Source organism: Lissotriton helveticus, chromosome 9 (genome assembly GCF_964261635.1).
Source record: "Lissotriton helveticus chromosome 9, aLisHel1.1, whole genome shotgun sequence".
NCBI lineage: Eukaryota > Metazoa > Chordata > Amphibia > Caudata > Salamandridae > Lissotriton > Lissotriton helveticus.
Genome location: NC_136070.1, coordinates 202,870,385 through 202,888,414, shown reverse-complemented (window position 1 = coordinate 202,888,414; position 18,030 = coordinate 202,870,385).

Genomic DNA, 18,030 nt, shown 5'->3' with positions numbered 1-18,030 from the left:
AATGAATACAAATCTTTACAACAAACTATCGACATGGAAAAGCAATCATTTGATAACTGCTTAGGAGTACACATTTTTGAAGAATGACCACCCTGTTTTACCTATGATATACTTTATACCTAAATTCCATAAAGATTCACAAAAAACACCTGGCAGACCAATAATATCAGCCAGGAATGGGTTACTTGAACATGCTTCACAATATGTGGATTTCTTTCTTCAGGATTAAGTCAAAGCATTACCATCGTACAAGTGCAACATCAGTGACTTTTTGTGCAAGTTAAAGGATTTTAAATGGAAACCAGGATATGTGTTTATAGCACTGGATGTGAGTTTACTTTACACTAATATTCAACATACAGATGGACTGCAAGCTTTGGGTTATTATCTGGAGAAAAGAGAAGACAATACTGTAAATCAGAATAGGATGTTAATTGAGATGGTAGAATTTTGCCTAATGAACAACATATTTATTTTTAACAACCTGTTGTACAAACTAATCAGAGGAGTGGTGATGGGGGTCAGCTTCTCTCCCAGCTATGCATGTTTACATATGGGCTGGTGGGAGGAGCTGGTCATCATGACTGACTACAAGGAAATCATGGCAACCAATGTCAAATTATATTTACGATTCATTGATGACCTGTTTGTGATATGGAATGGCAATAATAGTGAGGCTCATGAATTCATAAATGCCATCAATGTGAATGATCTGAATCTACATTTTACAGCTAGCATAAATGCAACTGAAGTTAGCTTTCCGGATACCAAGGACTATATAGCAAACAACAAGATTGAAACCAAGCTATACCGCAAAGAGACTGCTGGTAATTCCACGCTACATGCAAGCAGTTCTCATGTAAAACATCTAGTGAACAGTATCCCCTATGGGGAAATGCTATGTTTGCAGCATGTCCATAGCTATGAAAATGATTTAGTGGAAGCCCAGGCGGTCAGTAGATTGCGGTTTTTAGATCGAGGATATTCCAGAAAGGTCATTGACAGTGCAATTCTCAAATCAATGTGTGAAGAGAGATACAAGTTGCTTACTGACAAACAGGGTTGTCATGATGAGTCCTTTTCACGAATGGGCATTAAGATTCATGTGGCTAACAATGAGTTTAGAATAATCATGCAATATAGCCAGCAACACAAACAGCTCCAATTGATCATTACTCGTAATTGCTCCATGGTACTTACTGATCCTGTGATTAGGCCAAGTTTTCCGACCAGAACCTCAATTACATACAGCAGGGGTCTATCCATGCGTGACGAATTGGTCAAGACATGTCCTGAGGTCATTGAGGTAACCAACTGGTTGCAAACGCACAAATATTTTTTCAAATGTAAAACCTGCAAGGCGTGTCAACAGGGGGAAAACAAGACATTTTATACAACTCCATTCGGTGTCAGAAATAATAAAATAACTAAACTCCTGACTTGCAGCACTGAATATTCTGTGTATGTATTAACTTACCTGTGCAGCCTACAGTACGTAGGCAGCACCAAATTACAGGTGCACAAAAGGATTTTAAAAGCACACATGGACACTTAACAATCAATATAATACTTATCCTGTGGCACACCACTTCAAGACTAATCATGATTCCAAGAGCCAAGACCTCAGGTACTATGTCATCGACTCTATGCTACCCAGTAGGGGAGGGGGTAACAGAGAACATAGATTACGCCAATTGTAAACAAGGTACATTTTAGAGCTGAACACCAAACAACCATTTGAGTTGAATGTAAATGAGGACCGCTTTACTTGCATTTGATTCTTTAAAATATCATGTACATATTGAATTTTCCAGGTGATCTAAGTAAATTATGGGTTTTAGCCAAGTTTTATCCAATATTTATTGACATTTTAGCATCATATATTTATATTTATATTTAAGTATTTTATATCCATTATGGTTTAATTCTCATATGGAGAATATTGTTATTATTTATATGTATTTATATATGTATGCATTGATATTTGTCATTAATTGTATTGGAAACACTGAAGAAACCATAGTTAATTATATGCCGTAATAATGAATGGAATTCTACACATATTTATGGCATATACCTTACTGACCTAGTTCTATCAAAAATTGAATAATCACAACTGCCTTTTCCAACTGCTTTTTCAATCTGGTATTGACACCGATATCTATATTTAGGACAAAGAAAATCATCTAGCTGCATAGCATGCACTCATTTAGTGTTGAGAATTAAAATGATATATGGAGATCAGTTGTGGATTAGCTCAAATGTGAGATACAACTATATTGGCTCCAGTACTAGGGCAAGGTTGAGCAATGATTCAAAAGATTTAATTGTACAGTATCTGGAAATGAAAATGTAAATTATTGTTTAATTGTACAGGAACATACCCTTTAGTAACAGGTCATATTCACTATTGCACTTTAGTACTTTTTGCACTGTTTATGACTAAGCGCAATGAACATACTCGTAAAAGTAAGTCAATAGATTTACCATATGAAAGGGGGTGAATCAAAATCTCTCATTAAGAAGTATTTTACTGATTATTATAATATATATATGGCAAATATCAAAGGACATTTACACAACAGTACAGATTGGTAAACATTTGTTTTATGATTGAAATAGAAGCAAATGTATGGTAACATTGTATGAACTACAAATGAAATTTCTTTATGTCTATTGCATAGTCTACTCACGTGGTTACTGCCAGACCTGCACGGGTCACTTTAAATAGCTTATGAGAACGCCAAACCTGTGTCATGTGATCAAGGCCCGAGGTAGGACTGAAACGCGTTATTGCAACTTGCACAAATAAAGACTAAACAGCACTTTCATTGCGGTCCGTATACGTTTGTGGCAACAAATCTGTGAGGAAAACAGTATTGTGTGGATATATATATTTATTCACTGAAAAAAACACAGGTTTCAGGTACTTTATAGTTAGAAATCAGCATTTAATAAACCTTTGATATTCACTGAAAAAAACACAGGTTACAGGAAAGGTATAGTTAGGCTGTCCTTTCACTTGTACAAAATCAGAGATATTCAGTTGTAATAGTTAGCTGAGCTAACTATAAATCATGCCCCCACAATGCACTGCTGATAACGTCACATATTACATCACTCATGACATGGTCAGGAATGATATATATCACTAAACTTGGCACAGGACACACAGGACAGCGCACTCGCGCTCATATTCAAAGCTCATCGATGAAAACCAGGTGGTTGGAACACATTTGTTTGTTAGGTTTGATTCTCTGAAGAAGCTGGGATACATCCATTTAATTTACTATGAGCCCGAGTGCGCAGTGCTGTGACAACGTTTTGTGAGATATTTTACGGAACCACCTCCGTGAACTGCTGCACCCGTTATTCTGAAAGCGGCAACTTGCAGGCGTTATTTGTGTATGTATATATCTATCTATCTATCTATCCATATATATGATATATAAATATATCTATATATATATATATATGACGAAACCTCTCTCCCAAAAGAAAAGAGCAGCGGCCACACGGGGGGCTCAGAACAGGACACAGGTTTATTTGCAGAAGTCCCAGCGGCGGCGGATGCATTTCGGCATAGATAGCCTTCCTCAGCGCCCAACGCTGTAAAGAGTACTTCCCTGTAACACTTGACCTGTGCAAAGTACCCGCCCGCACCACAATCTCCTCCCTCTGCAGCTGTCGACTGACCAATAGAAGTCCTTGCCAGGTAAGTTGGACTTCAAATCCCAGCAGGCACTGTGTCGGCGTTGCTGGGGTCGGTTAACATGAGGGAGTAAGAAAAATCGTCGGATCGGTGCTGGCTCCAGGTAAGTTGGGAAGCCCAAGGTTCCTGTAAAATAACAGTGTCCGTCTTGGTCCCCGTGTAGGCTGCAGCTACCATTCGCCATGTTAGAGACAGGGAGTGGGGGCTGTCAAATGCGAGACTGGGCTCCCATTAGAGCATCAATATCTCTGCCCGCTCCAAATCCTTCTCATGGTTGCCGGTGGTCTTCGGGAAATACTGATTCCTCAGTTTTGTGAATGCTGCGAGCAGCAGGATGCCTTCGAAAATCCCGAGTCACTTCTTGCTGCAGGGCCTTCTATTCTGTGCGTCAGGCAAGCACAGTATATATGACGAAAACTCTCTCCCAAAAGAAAAGAGCAGAGGCCACACGAGGGGTTCAGAACAGGACACAGGTTTATTTGCAGAAGTCCCAGCGGCGGCGGATGCATTTCGGCATTTATATATATATATATATATATATATATTCACTGAAAAAACCATAGGTTATAGACCATATATAGTTAGGAATTAGCATTTACAAAACCTTGAAAATTCACTGAAAAAACCATAGGTTATAGACCATATATAGTTAGGAATTAGCATTTAAAAAACCTTATTTTACTCACACAAAACCATTGAAATTCCATATATAGTTAGTTGCACTAACTATATATCGCGCACCCGCAATCCACTGCTGATGATGTCACATATTACATCATTCATGACATGGTCAGTGACATCACTGATGACATCACTGATGACATCTCAAATGACATCACTGATGACATCTCACTTGACATCAATGATCACATCACTGATGATATCATTCATGTGATAATACAATGCATCTCCTCACACTCTAATATAACCTCCGTTACACCCAGTGTTAAATAGAGAGTATCATTTTTGAAACCATTGACACACCAATACTAGTTACTACATACGCACTCACTGATTCCTATGTCTACACACACATTCACTCATACAATCATTCATACATACAATCACTCATCTTTACAACACTATCATATGCACTCATACACCTATACAGACACTCACACTCTGCCACTCATCCATGGAGTTACTCACACACCTAGTCAGTCCTGAAAAGAATCAATCACACTTCCATTTTCTCATCTATACAGTTAAACACAGAACACCTTACATTTTTGAAACATATACTAACACATAGTTACTCTCTTATAGAATCACTGATACAAGTACACATTGATCTGCACAGAGTCACACACCTCCCAGCCAGCCATACACACACTCAGTCTCCCATACAAATACTTGTGCAACCAATCAATAACCCATATAGCTACTTATATAGCTACTGATCAACACATGCAGCAGCTTGCACAACAACAGACATACTGATGCACACTTTTAGACAGTTTAGTCACTAACCCGTGCATTCAGTAAGACGCATTTAATCACTCACTCATACAGTCAATCACGCACCTACTAAAACCTTCATTCAGACACTTATACATCCACTCATTCTTCAATATGTAAAACATATTTAAACTTTACAGAAACACATAATCACTGGATGTTGTCATCAGTGATGTCATCAGTGATGTCACTGACCATGTCATGAATGATGTAATATGTGACATCATCAGCAGTGGATTGCGGGTGCGCGATATATAGTTAGTGCAACTAACTATATATGGAATTTCAATGGTTTTGTGTGAGTAAAATAAGGTTTTTTAAATGCTAATTCCTAACTATATATGGTCTATAACCTATGGTTTTTTCAGTGAATTTTCAAGGTTTTGTAAATGCTAATTCCTAACTATATATGGTCTATAACCTATGGTTTTTTCAGTGAATTTCATTGGTTTTTTAACAGCTAATATCTGTAGCTGTAAAATGTATTCTTCTTTAAATCCAAAAATATATTTTATATGTTTATTAATAACTTTTTTTTTAAATATTTTTTTTTCTTCGTTCCCGCTTCGCGAATCGGGAAGCTTCCCGTTAGCTGACCTTGATGCCGCGAAATAGACCGCGAGCCGGTAAACGTTTCTTTACCGCAACTGCCGCGTTAGAAAACAACATCGTGACGCCTCCCGTCCGCATGACGTTTCGCGTTGTCGCGTGATACGTCATATGACGTGCTACGTTAGCGTTCTGACTGATCTAAAAATTTTTTTTTAAAAAGAACAGTAAGTATAAGGGAAGGAAACAGACAGTTATGTTAAAAGAAAGACAGCTATAGGGGAGTAAACTAGAGATACTATTACCCGTAATCCACTGCTGATGATGTCACATATTACATCATTCATGACATGCTCAGTGACATCATCAGCAGAGGATTGCGGGTAACAGTATCCCTAGTTTATTCCCTATAGCTGTGTTTCTTTTAACATAACTGTCTGTTTCCTTCCCTTATACTTACTGTTCTTTTTAAAAAAAAATTTTTAGATCAGTCAGAAACAGTGAAAGTAATGAAATATAAAAGACTACGTAGAATATGAGCACTGTATGCAACAACTTTGACACTTACAGAAGCCTCACCTTCTCCATGCCTCCTACACAGTTCTACATATACATCATAAATGCAAACAGAACAGAATTAATTATACATGTTAAATGGTTTATTTTTGCTGTTCTCAGAATGTATCAAATTTCACTAAAACAGTGACTTGAAGGTATTCATCATATAACAGCGGGGAAAAAAAAACACAATCAAAATGATTGTGTTTAAAAAACCCATACAACATTACAAATCAGAATTCAGAACTCCTTAAAGTTAACTTACTTTCCATGACGGCCAAGGATGTCCTATGAACAGCTTACACTCTGTTGTGCTGTTATTACTTTCAACCCGCCACTTTCTGAAAGAAAACCTCCATCGTTTTCAAAAACATGTTACATACAATAAATGACTTCTTGCTCTCTACCACAAGATTCCACAAGGCCAAATCTTGTCAGAGCCATGTATAACTCTTGGATTTCTTGTTAGCCAATCCCGTCTTTTCGCATTTCCGCAACTTTCAGAATTAAAATGTTGAAGATCATTTACACAATCCTGGACTAGTAATATCTACCCCTTCTTGCTCAATCATGTTCTACATTTCCTATCACACTGATACTGCTTACTATGAAGCAGACTTACACTACCTTTATGACTAGTACAATTATTTAATTCTCTACATCACTTTTAATCACAAAGCAATGTAAAACAGTAGACAGCATTGCAGACTTACATTCCCTCTACTCCATGTTTTGATTCGCTGCTTCAATTAGCTTATAAAAAGAAATCGTTTTTCTGAACTCATTCAAAGTGCACGTATTTCTCAATAACGTCCAGTGTTATGGTAAAAAGTTATGTCTCTGTACTACACTTATCTTCAAGGCCAAATAGTGTAGGAGCCATGAGAACTTCTTGAAATTACTCAGAGCACATCCCGAGATTCTTTCCCTAAAAGTTTGGTTTTAAAAACACCAGGTAAGAGTTTTTAAGGTCATATGGCAATTTTTTTTTGAAAATTAAAACAGAATCATTGCAGAATGACCAGCCATTTCTACACTTTAAATAAGCTGTATAATGTCCTGATGTTATTGAAGAACCATCATGATATATAATTGCTACAGTTACAAAAGTCCTTCCTGATATTGACAACTGTGAAGCCACAACATTTTTAATTAAAGTTGTCAATTTTGTTCCATCAGGCCTACATCGTTGGAACATTAAAATGACATACTGGCCATATGTTCGTATAAATAATGTGGACATCATTTCAGATTTACATTGCCTACACTCCATATTGTGATCAGCTGCTTTTACTAGCTTATTAAAAGAGACTGATTTACTGTCTGGCAAAGTTAAATATATAAATCTTTCTGAGTCTACACTAGTACTACTTGATACCCTACAGTTCTCGCAGTCATGCTGCCATTGATAAGAAAGCCCAAACAGATGATCTACATCTACACCTTCAGCATACAATACATCAAGCATATACATTAAAAACTCCTGACAATCTTGCTGACTATTTTGAGAGAATTGTGTTTGGCCTGAACATCTGTCTAACAGATTGCGAATTTCAGACACACTTTCTATGTTTGTTCTATCAGTGCTACATTTCTCTAACACAGAATTTAACAAACTGCTAAATCTTTGATCAGAATTGACCACAATCTCTTCTTTTACATTTTGTAGAGAAAACAAAACATTAACCACTACATTAGCATAGCAGTTGACACCAGAACTGTTTTCAAATTGAAAACCAACAACATCTTCAACAGAATCCTTTTTGTTTCTGCTTATAATTTCAGGTTCATCGACTTTTCGTCTTTTTGCTACAACCTCCCCAGTATTGGTCACATTTCTTCGTTTCCGGCCTACCACACGTTTCTCAAACAAAGGATACTGAGGCAAATGTGGCGCATACTCTCTTCTCAACCTATTGTATTCCTTAACACAATCTAGATCCGCACAAATGTTTGTGACATCACACTCAATCAAGTACAATCCCGATAAAGTCCTAACTCGTGACAATGCCACATATGCCATACCCTCCTTGAACACAGAACTGCCAATATTCACCAATGCACAGTCTACACTTAAACCTTGCGATTTATGGATTGTCACCGCATATGCCAAGCAAACAGGAAACTGCTTACGACGAACATATAAGTCTTTTACAAGCAAAAATCTAGCAGAACAACGAGCAATTAGCTGTACTTCCTCAATGCCATCAAATTTAATTTTTAAAAATTCAATTCCATCTCTATTTCTGTATTTCACAAAATCAACAACATTACCCATTGATCCATTTACCAGACCTCTTTCAACATGTAAATTCCTTCTTAAAATTATACGGCAGTTCAAGCACACATTCAGAGTCTTTTCAAAACCCGCAGTTTTAGATATACTCTTCTCTAATGAATCCAATTTTGTTTTCAGATTCTCAGACAAAATAATTGTTGATCCCATATGCTCTACTCTGTCAATAGCTTCCAATTTCACAATCTCTTGCTTTTCTAAATGCAACATTTTGTTGTTGAATTTGGCACATTCTGCAAGAGTTGGCATCAAACATATTCCAGATTTTTTCTCAGTAACTTTCTGAAAAATATTCTCAGGCACAACATCTTCGTCTGGATATAAATTTGTCAGTAATCGTGCATGTAAAGCTTCTTTCCCATGCTCGGTCACTTTTCCAATTCTAACATCTTGTAGAATAGTCTTGTAAACTTCATCCTTTGCCTGACGCATATTTTCATGCAGTTCAGCATAATTGAAGTTTAACCATATATTGACGTTGCCAATACTCCCTAAGCACTTCCTGGTATCTTCATGCGTGAGAATTTTGAACACAGGTTGCCCTTTCACTGGTGTCAGCTGCAGAAGATCTCCGAAAACAATGATGTGTTTGCCACCAAATAACACATCATACTCTGTTTTGAGAACTTCTTGCATTCTCAAATGCACAAAGGCAAGCATGACATTGGAAACCATGCTTACTTCGTCAATGATAAGAAGTTTCATTTTCCTCAAGACTCTTGAAACTTCAAAACAAGCATCTCCAGATAGCTTGTGATATTCTAATTTGTTGTCATGCTCCACTGGCAGCATCAGTAAACGATGTAATGTAATCCCTTTAATGTTATGTGCTGCCAGTCCAGTTGGAGCGGTGACAACACAAGACAGCGATGACTCTGTCCTTTCCTGCAAATAACATGAAATTGCTTTAATAAGGAAACTTTTTCCAGTTCCCGCTTCTCCACTCACGTACAGTCGGACAGGCTTCAACGACGTACATGAGCACTCTTTCTTGTCATGACTTAATCCATGATCAATTTGCATGGTAAGTTCGTCATATATTTTCCTCTGCTCAACGTTGAGTTGTCTTTCCAACTCTTCTAAGGTAACCACATCCTCCTGAGCATGTGCCATGGCTCTTTCCACTTCATTCATAGCAGTGGCAGCTTCATTTTCGATAAGAGGTCCTCCTAGTGGATCCTGACTCAATGAAGCAGAACTCTGACTGTCCTGAGAACTGTCTCTGGCAATCTCGGCTGCAATCGTTGCTTCCTGCTCAATTTCCACATTCAACATTTCTACATATTTGGGAAAAGCAGGACATTCTATGGTCTCCTTGGCAGCATTGAATGAGTCTTCGTAACAAAGGAAATCTCCAAGCAGTTCCTCTTCTGCACGCCAAGGCTTAAAAAGTTGCAAAAGTGCTAAATAGAAAAACTCCTTTTTTTCAGGAGATTCGCCACTCAATTTTCGATGGTTTATCAAGTGGCATTTTCTTTGCTTGACCAGACATCCCTCACTTCCTATTACAGCATACACTCCTTTCTCAGTATCTTCTTTGATGTTCCTCTTGAATATGTAATTTAGCAGAACCTCATACAGACAAACATTCTCGAGGTGACTGCTTCGATTTGGACAATATGTATCCAACATGTTGCTCTTCAAAATGTCGGTACTGTTTGGCTCCTTTTCCGCCAAATACTCAATTTCCCGCACAGGTTTCAGAACTCGATTACGCGTTGCAGCAAGACCAACACTCGCCCAAACGATACTCCTGGACTTGGCATAGAGACTTGCTGAAGACAACCGGTCAGAACATTCGTAAGCTCCGATTTCTCGATGCGACAACATCTTCAGACTGAAACTGTACAACTTCTTGCTGAGGCTCTTTTCATGGGAAATGTCCTCCCACATATCCTTCAATTCTGTCTTCTCTTTTTTGGTGATGTAAGATGTCACATACCGAGCCACAGCCATACAGTTATCAGCCACAAACTGTATATCCATGTTAGCATTCCACATGGACAAAATCACCGGGTTGTAGTCGTTGATGTACTTAGACTCTTCGTTCCTCTTCAAATTGTATGTGTTTTTAGGTGATTTCTTCATCACATTATGTCGCAGCGAAGACATCAAACTGTTCACTCTTCCTTTAGAAATCACCGATCGTGGAAAGCCGAAACGACATTTGGTGTAGAACTTGTCTTTGTTCCGGAATTTATGACGACAGTACTTTCCACATCGATGGCTTTGGAAACGTAGAACTTTTTCTCTTAGTCTTTTTTTCTCCTTTGCGTTTGGAACAGCACACGTAGAATACTGTTCTATGAAACTCATCACTGAGTCGTCTGCATCCGTTCCAAATTTAGGTGCATCCTTGATCCACAGCAACATATGTATATGAGGAGCACCTCTTGCTTGGTACTCCTTCCTCCAGAAGAAATGCAACACCTCTCCAAGAGGTGGATTCTTCTTATTCATGATGAAAGACATCCTACCTTCAAATCTATGATTGAAGTACCTACATACATTGACTGGATCCAAAGAGCACAGTTCTCCGGGTGTCTTGAATTCGATGTTTTCTACGTTAGCATTTGCCTCTCGTAGAAATTCAAGTAAGTCTTCCCAGCCATACTCAGCACAGCTCAAAGTGAGGAACCATGTGGGAGTTCCTAAGTTCCTCAGCATACATTTTAAATCACCATGACGACGGTACCAGTACTCATTAGTACCACGCTGACACGCCATGAGATTAATCAGGTGAGAATCCAAAATACTGTCTTGGACATTGACTTTATCCATAAAGTCACTTGCCGAGATGTTTTGCATGTGTATACCACTTTTCAAGATGTGGTTCACTGCATATGACAGTCCAGACAGATCGCTTTCAAACAGGAGATGAAACAAATAAGGAATGCATTGTCGAAACCTAGGATCTCCTGCATACAATCGCAAAGTCCGGTATTCAGAAGCAGGAATTTGATGAGGTCGCTCATCATATCTTCCTCCCTGACCTGTTGGAAAAAGCTGTGGGAAACACTGAGCTTCCAAACTTTCCTCCCAAACACTAATGGGACTCCCTTTCGCTTGTTTCATTTGAAACAACTCAATAGCATTCCCCATGACTTCCTTGGAATGCAAAGGATGAACACTATAATGTTCATATATTTCTTCACTAGTACAGGGTTCTACTTTCTCAATTTGACCAGCACACAAATCGCTATCCTCTTCCTCACTTACTTCCTCTTCTGCAACATATACATTTTTAGAGTATTTATTATATTTTTTCAAATACAATGTTGCCCTTTTGACTTTCCTAACATCTACTAAATCTTGCCATATTTTCTTATTCTTTGTCGGAACCCCATTAACTAAGATAACAAGAGGTTCCTCTTCCACTTTTTCTACTCCAATTGTGTTAATGTTTTTCTTCAAATCTAGAGGCAAATAAACAACTCTTCCCTTTAATCCTCTCTGTAAATCTGATGGAGGCAATTTCCCTGTCTTTGGCTCCATTCTTACAATAGCCTGAAAGGGATGGATACTTTGAATCAAAATAGATTCATAAGTATTTAAATCCTTCAATTCAGAAGGAATCTCAACCAATTCCAGATTATTATGAACTGCTCTAGCAGGCATCTGGTTTTGATTTAATTTGTTACAACAATAAGTACACACACGTTGATCCAATCCCAAATCAAAACAATTTTCTACCATCAAGTATGTTGTAAAATCCTTCCATTCACTATTATTTTCCCTTTCACTTTTTCCATATAAATCCACTAACTTAGTCTGATTCTTATAATAAGTGCGTCGACAACACACACAAGTGAAATTTGGCCTCTCACTTGATTTCACCTCAAACGTCGCAATTTCCCTCTGGAAATTATCTGTACTGGAAACCTGTACACTATCTTCCACATTACTCTCTTCTTCTTGGTCAATTGCAACATTCTCCTCTTTACTTCCAAAGTAACAAAACTCAATTTCTTCACATATATTCTTCACATCTATTTCAGAACCATGCAAAAGAGCAGCGCATAATTGTTTAAGCATAATTGCTGGACTCTTAGCATAATACAACATTCTAACTAATTTCCTCACTTTATTATGATGCACTGCTAGCATCCTGAAATGATGAAAAACACTCTGGCATACTCTCCTGGAAAGACAAGCCAGTGAATGACCATGCAAACCTATCACTTCTCTCACTCTGCAAGGATCTAATTCTTGCAACAACTTCATTTTCTGCTTCAAACTTTTCTTACTAAATGACCGTATAAAATCACAAAGCAAATTGATGGAATCCTGTTGTACACTGCAAATACTACTACACTTCCAGGTGTACACAGGACCCTTAGGACGTCTCCCTAAAACTTCATTACCTAACACCTCTTCTATCTCTGTTCTCACAAGTTTTTCTTTTTCAACTGGACAACCATCTTTCACTTCATAAGCTCGACCACTGGTGTCAACTGCATGCACCAAATCATTATCCTGGAAATAACTCTCCTCATTAAAAAATGCCTCAGAGCTTGAACTATGCATCCATTCTCCAGAAAAAACTTCACAAAAATTACTACGATTAACTATTCTCTTCCATCTACTATTTCTTTTGAAATCATAAATTACCTTGTTTAGCTTCCTAATTCTATTGATTGTCAAAATAAATAACTTACGTTTAATTTCAAATGCCTGATCAATAACTTTCTCAACTATTTTTTTTCTCTTATAAAAAACCACTTTCTGCTGACCTTTCTTAATATTTTTTAACAAATTCCCAATTATCCTGTTGCGGAACATTCGTTTACGAATATCCCTAAACTGTTGTTTCCTTCTACTTTCATGCATAGAGTTATCTCTTACTCTAGCAGTAACATTTCTCATTGGCCTTTCCTTACCATTTGAATTCTTTCTCCTTTTCTGGACTGAAACATTTTCTGTAGTAATATTTTTTTTACTACACATATTTCTTATGACTGTTTTTCGACTCTTACCCGGTGCTTTCTTGGTGACTTGACAAATCTTTTTGTTAGAGGACTGCTGCATTATTCCATGGTCCTGCTGTCTTTGACGTTTTTCAGCCTTTCTTACTCTTTCTTTGCTAGGCATCCTAAAATCTTGAAATAATCTGCAGTTGAATCTGTGGTAAAATATAATAAAAAATGTTATTAACCACTATTACCCAACAGTAAATTAATAACAGTCATCAAAAACTTAACACACTACTTAAGTATATAATATACTGAAGCCTATCTCCAATTTTTCACTGAACAGGACTCATCTCTTCTTAACCTTGGATAAACCTCACCTACTCTGTGTACCCTGCACATAATTAAATGTAAAGGGGCAGATTTATATTAACTAGCACATCCCCAGGGATGCACCAGTTAACGTGCACCGCTGCTCTGCCACCCACGGTGTGCCGCATTTACAATCAGATAGGACAAAGCTACATCAAAACCCTGCGCCTGCTTGAAGCAGGCATAGATCTTGACGCAGGTAGGCTGAAAGCTAAAGCAACAACTAAGTGTCGTGTGCAGAAGTTACAAAAAAGGAAAAATGGCGTTTAAACCAGTAATGAGACCATGCTAACGTAATACAGAGTAAAAATATCCAGGATCTACATCAGTTTGGGGTTCACGAACCTGGCAGGTACAAGGCACTGAGGCTTTCCACCGTGCATGTCTCATCCCAAAACATATGTGGTTTGTGAATGAAACAATTTCCCAGACCAAATGCTTTGGATTGGCTACTTCTAAAAAATTAAACACCCCTACTATCCCGGAGTTAGAGGAATATGATGGTTGGAGTAATTTTACTCGTTGTCTATTAAAGATTTACAGGCCCTACTCCGTAATTCTTCCTTTAACATTTCCAGTATAAATCCAAAAGGTTGACTGCTTTGGCAACGTGCCTTATCCACGGTTTAATAACGCTGCCTTTTGCTTTATATAAGTTTTCAAATTGTATGAAATATATACCAATAGGTCGTTATTAACCTTTAGGTAGTGGTTTTCTTCATGAAGTCTGGTCGCTTCCATACACATACAGATTTTCAAAGATGATCAAGAACTTTATCTGAATGGAGAGGAATGCACTGAGACGCCAGATCATTCACTAATGTGTAGGCACATACAGTTACACGGTTCATGCAACAAACACCGACCAAATATGGCTTGCGTGTTGCAAGGCACACCAGTTCCTGCTATCATCCCCACGTTCAAGTTCTTGGAAAATGGTAGTTATTTGATGCTCAATAATGAAGATTGTTCTGGGTTAATTAAAAGTATTCATTTTATCGTAACAGTAAATGAACGGGTTATTTGCTGCAGAAATGTTCTATTTCCTCCCACACATGAACATAGGGAGTTTTCAATCTGGCCACAAATACCAACCTTGGCAGCACATTTCAACGGCATGGCAAGAATAAGAGCTATTTTGTCTCAGAGAGAGGTGGCCTTGAGTTCGGCCCGTGAAACTTTCGTGCTTCACACAGCGAACACCCGTACAGAGGTGCAGACCCTTTTAAATACAGATTCGCCTTTCCATTTCAGCAAGATGGTTCGGACTATCTCTAACGCGTCCTCCACAAAGGGCCTGGCGCACTTTTTTAAAATTGTTACCAGTGGTCTCGTGACTTCATTTGAGAAAATCTTTGGAGTCATCCCTGCTTTCTTACATTCTATTTTTTCCACTCTGCTTCGTGGATTCCCATTTTTACTTCCATTACCAGCGGACGCTCTTGTGCTTTTTTACATTTTTAAATATGGATGTCCCTCCTGTGCAAGCTCCCGCCCTGCAGCTGCTGACACTGTTCCGCAATCGCATGCTAGAATATTATGGCACAATGCCGTTGGCGATATTAAGCACGGCATATGGATTATCTTTTCTATGCTGATGTGATTCCTTCAAATCTAAGACACTAAAGTATCGGCACGCCCTAAACCAACACAAAGAGACCTTCTTAGCAAATAATATATTATGTGTATTAGGGAGGGTGAGATATAAGCAGCCGCGGGCCGTGGAGGGAGTTACGGTGGGGCAGGGATGCGGGGAGGGGGAGGGGCAGGGTGGAGCCCTCTCCACCCTGCCCCTCCCCCTCCCCGCCTCCCTGCCCACCGTAACTCCCTCCACGGCCCGCGGCTGCTTATAAGTGTTGCTAACTCTTATTCATTTACAGCATGTTAATATACTGTCACCATTCGCTTTTTATGTACTATTGACTATGCTGGTAATTTTGCTACTGATAATATGTGTACTTGTATAATCTAAGATACTACGCCTGAGAAGACGGCATTAGTAAATAAACATTTCAAATACACATGTGTTCTTCTTAACTCCATGTTCTCGTTTCTAAGAAATATATAACGACCGACTGTTCATGAGTTCCACGTATCCTGAGGTACTATAAGTTCATATTCTGGATTGTCTAAACATTGAGAGTTTGTTATATCCAATGTGACACTGTACCTAGCTTGCTAAGGGGTTTTGATTACTAAGGTGAGTTTTGGGACACCCTAATTCGCCGAGGTTCCAATCCTCTGTCCACAGTTCTGTGTCAGAACAGAAACCCTGCGACAGGGGCACCCCTCAACCTTACTGGAGCTTCATCACACTTGCGATACAACTCCAGCAATGCGCCAACTTTACGGCACAAATACGTCACGCATCTGTGCTGTTTTTGCCCCATGATGCGCCGCATTGTAAATGCAGCACACCATAGGTGACGGAACAGCGGCACAGAATGACTAACACATCCCTGGTGATGCGCCAGTCATCATAAATCTATCCCTATGCTTCTTATCTTGTTAGAGATAAACCGCCATATGTATCATCAAAGTTTTTTGCATTTCCTAAATAGCGAACTTTAAGGAATAAATAGCGATTCTTTACCATTCCTAGTTTGCGATGACCTATTTGCTAATTACAAATTACCCATTCATTTCCATGCAGCAGGAGGCCCATAGGAATGAAGGTGCAATTTGCGATTAGCAATTACCTCATCGCAAATTACGAATTTTTCCGACGGTGCAGGGGTGTCTCAAGAACACCCTGCTGCACCCCTGAAAAAGAAATTTGGGGTCATATGGCGCACATAAATTTTGAAAACATTCCTTTACCTCAAAAACGATTTTCAACTCATAATTTGAAAACACTGCACATGGGGAAATGACTTAAAATGTCCTTAAGACACATAAAAGCATTTTTTGATTGCCTTTGCAGCATGTTTCAGTCACCTTTAACATGCCTATGTAACGGAAACATTCAAAATCTAAATTTGCCATGCACAGGTGGGAGCATATTTACAAGCAATTTGCTCCACAGACAAACTTCTTACATTGAAATGGGAAAAATAACATCAGAGACTCTCAATTACCTTATAAAGAAGCAGACACCATTATGTCCTTCTCATCAATATTAAAACCATTGCTTTTTCTCAAAAACGATTTACAAGTCATAATTTGAAAACACTCCACAGCTCCTATGCACATAAAAGCCCTGTCAGTACTAATACTTCACATTTTCTCCAATTACAATTTCTCAAAGAAACAAAATCTATTTGTGAAACACTTGAGACAAAGCAACATTTGAAAAACACAACTTTCTTCATAATTTTCTCCTTAAAGCACACTATTTTCTATCTAAATTAAAGAAATCTTTTCTCACCTTAGCAAATACTTTGAGTTTCAAAACAGTCTCAGAAACACACCAATTTGTCTTCAGCAGAGCAAAAGGTATGCACTCCAGAGTCTGCAGCTATCAAAAGCACAGAAATGCTGTAATTCCTCACACATATCTCTCATGTCACCCAATCAAAACCCTTCCCTCACTTTTTTTCAAAGCAAAACCCTTCCCCCCTCTGCCCCCTCTCTGCTTTTTCTGCATAGCAACCACCTCTTGCAAGACCTCTCACACAACAATGTTGCAATTGAACTCTGAACTCTCAGTGCACCTGCATATCCAGAGCATTCTTTCATTTAATGATTTTTTCTTCGCCACTCAAAATACATCTTTCAACGAACTCATCCATGCACACTAACTTTCTGTTTTCAGCAATCAAAATCCACCAATCACTCTTACTGCTTCATTAACACAGAAACTCCTCAGTTTTTTTCATTTTACACTCTCATTTTTTCAACTGCCATTTCATTGCCACACTTCATCTGACTGCAGCAGAACCTTCTCTCACCATGTTTTCTGTCTGGATTGTTGGACATAGTTACATATATTGGGCTCAAAGGTACGCTGAAAACAGGAATTTACCTAACCTCAATTTACAAGATGTGGAAATTAAGTGGTTTGGCCACAGAGGATTAAAATGTCACCAATTGATACCATTGGTGAAAACCTTTATGCATTTGCCAAAACCTGACCTGTTAATTGTGCACTGTGGAGGTAATGATTTGGGCACTTTGACTGGGGTAGGTCTGGAAATGCTTTTAAAGGACACCTTTGAGCAATTGATGGCACTTTT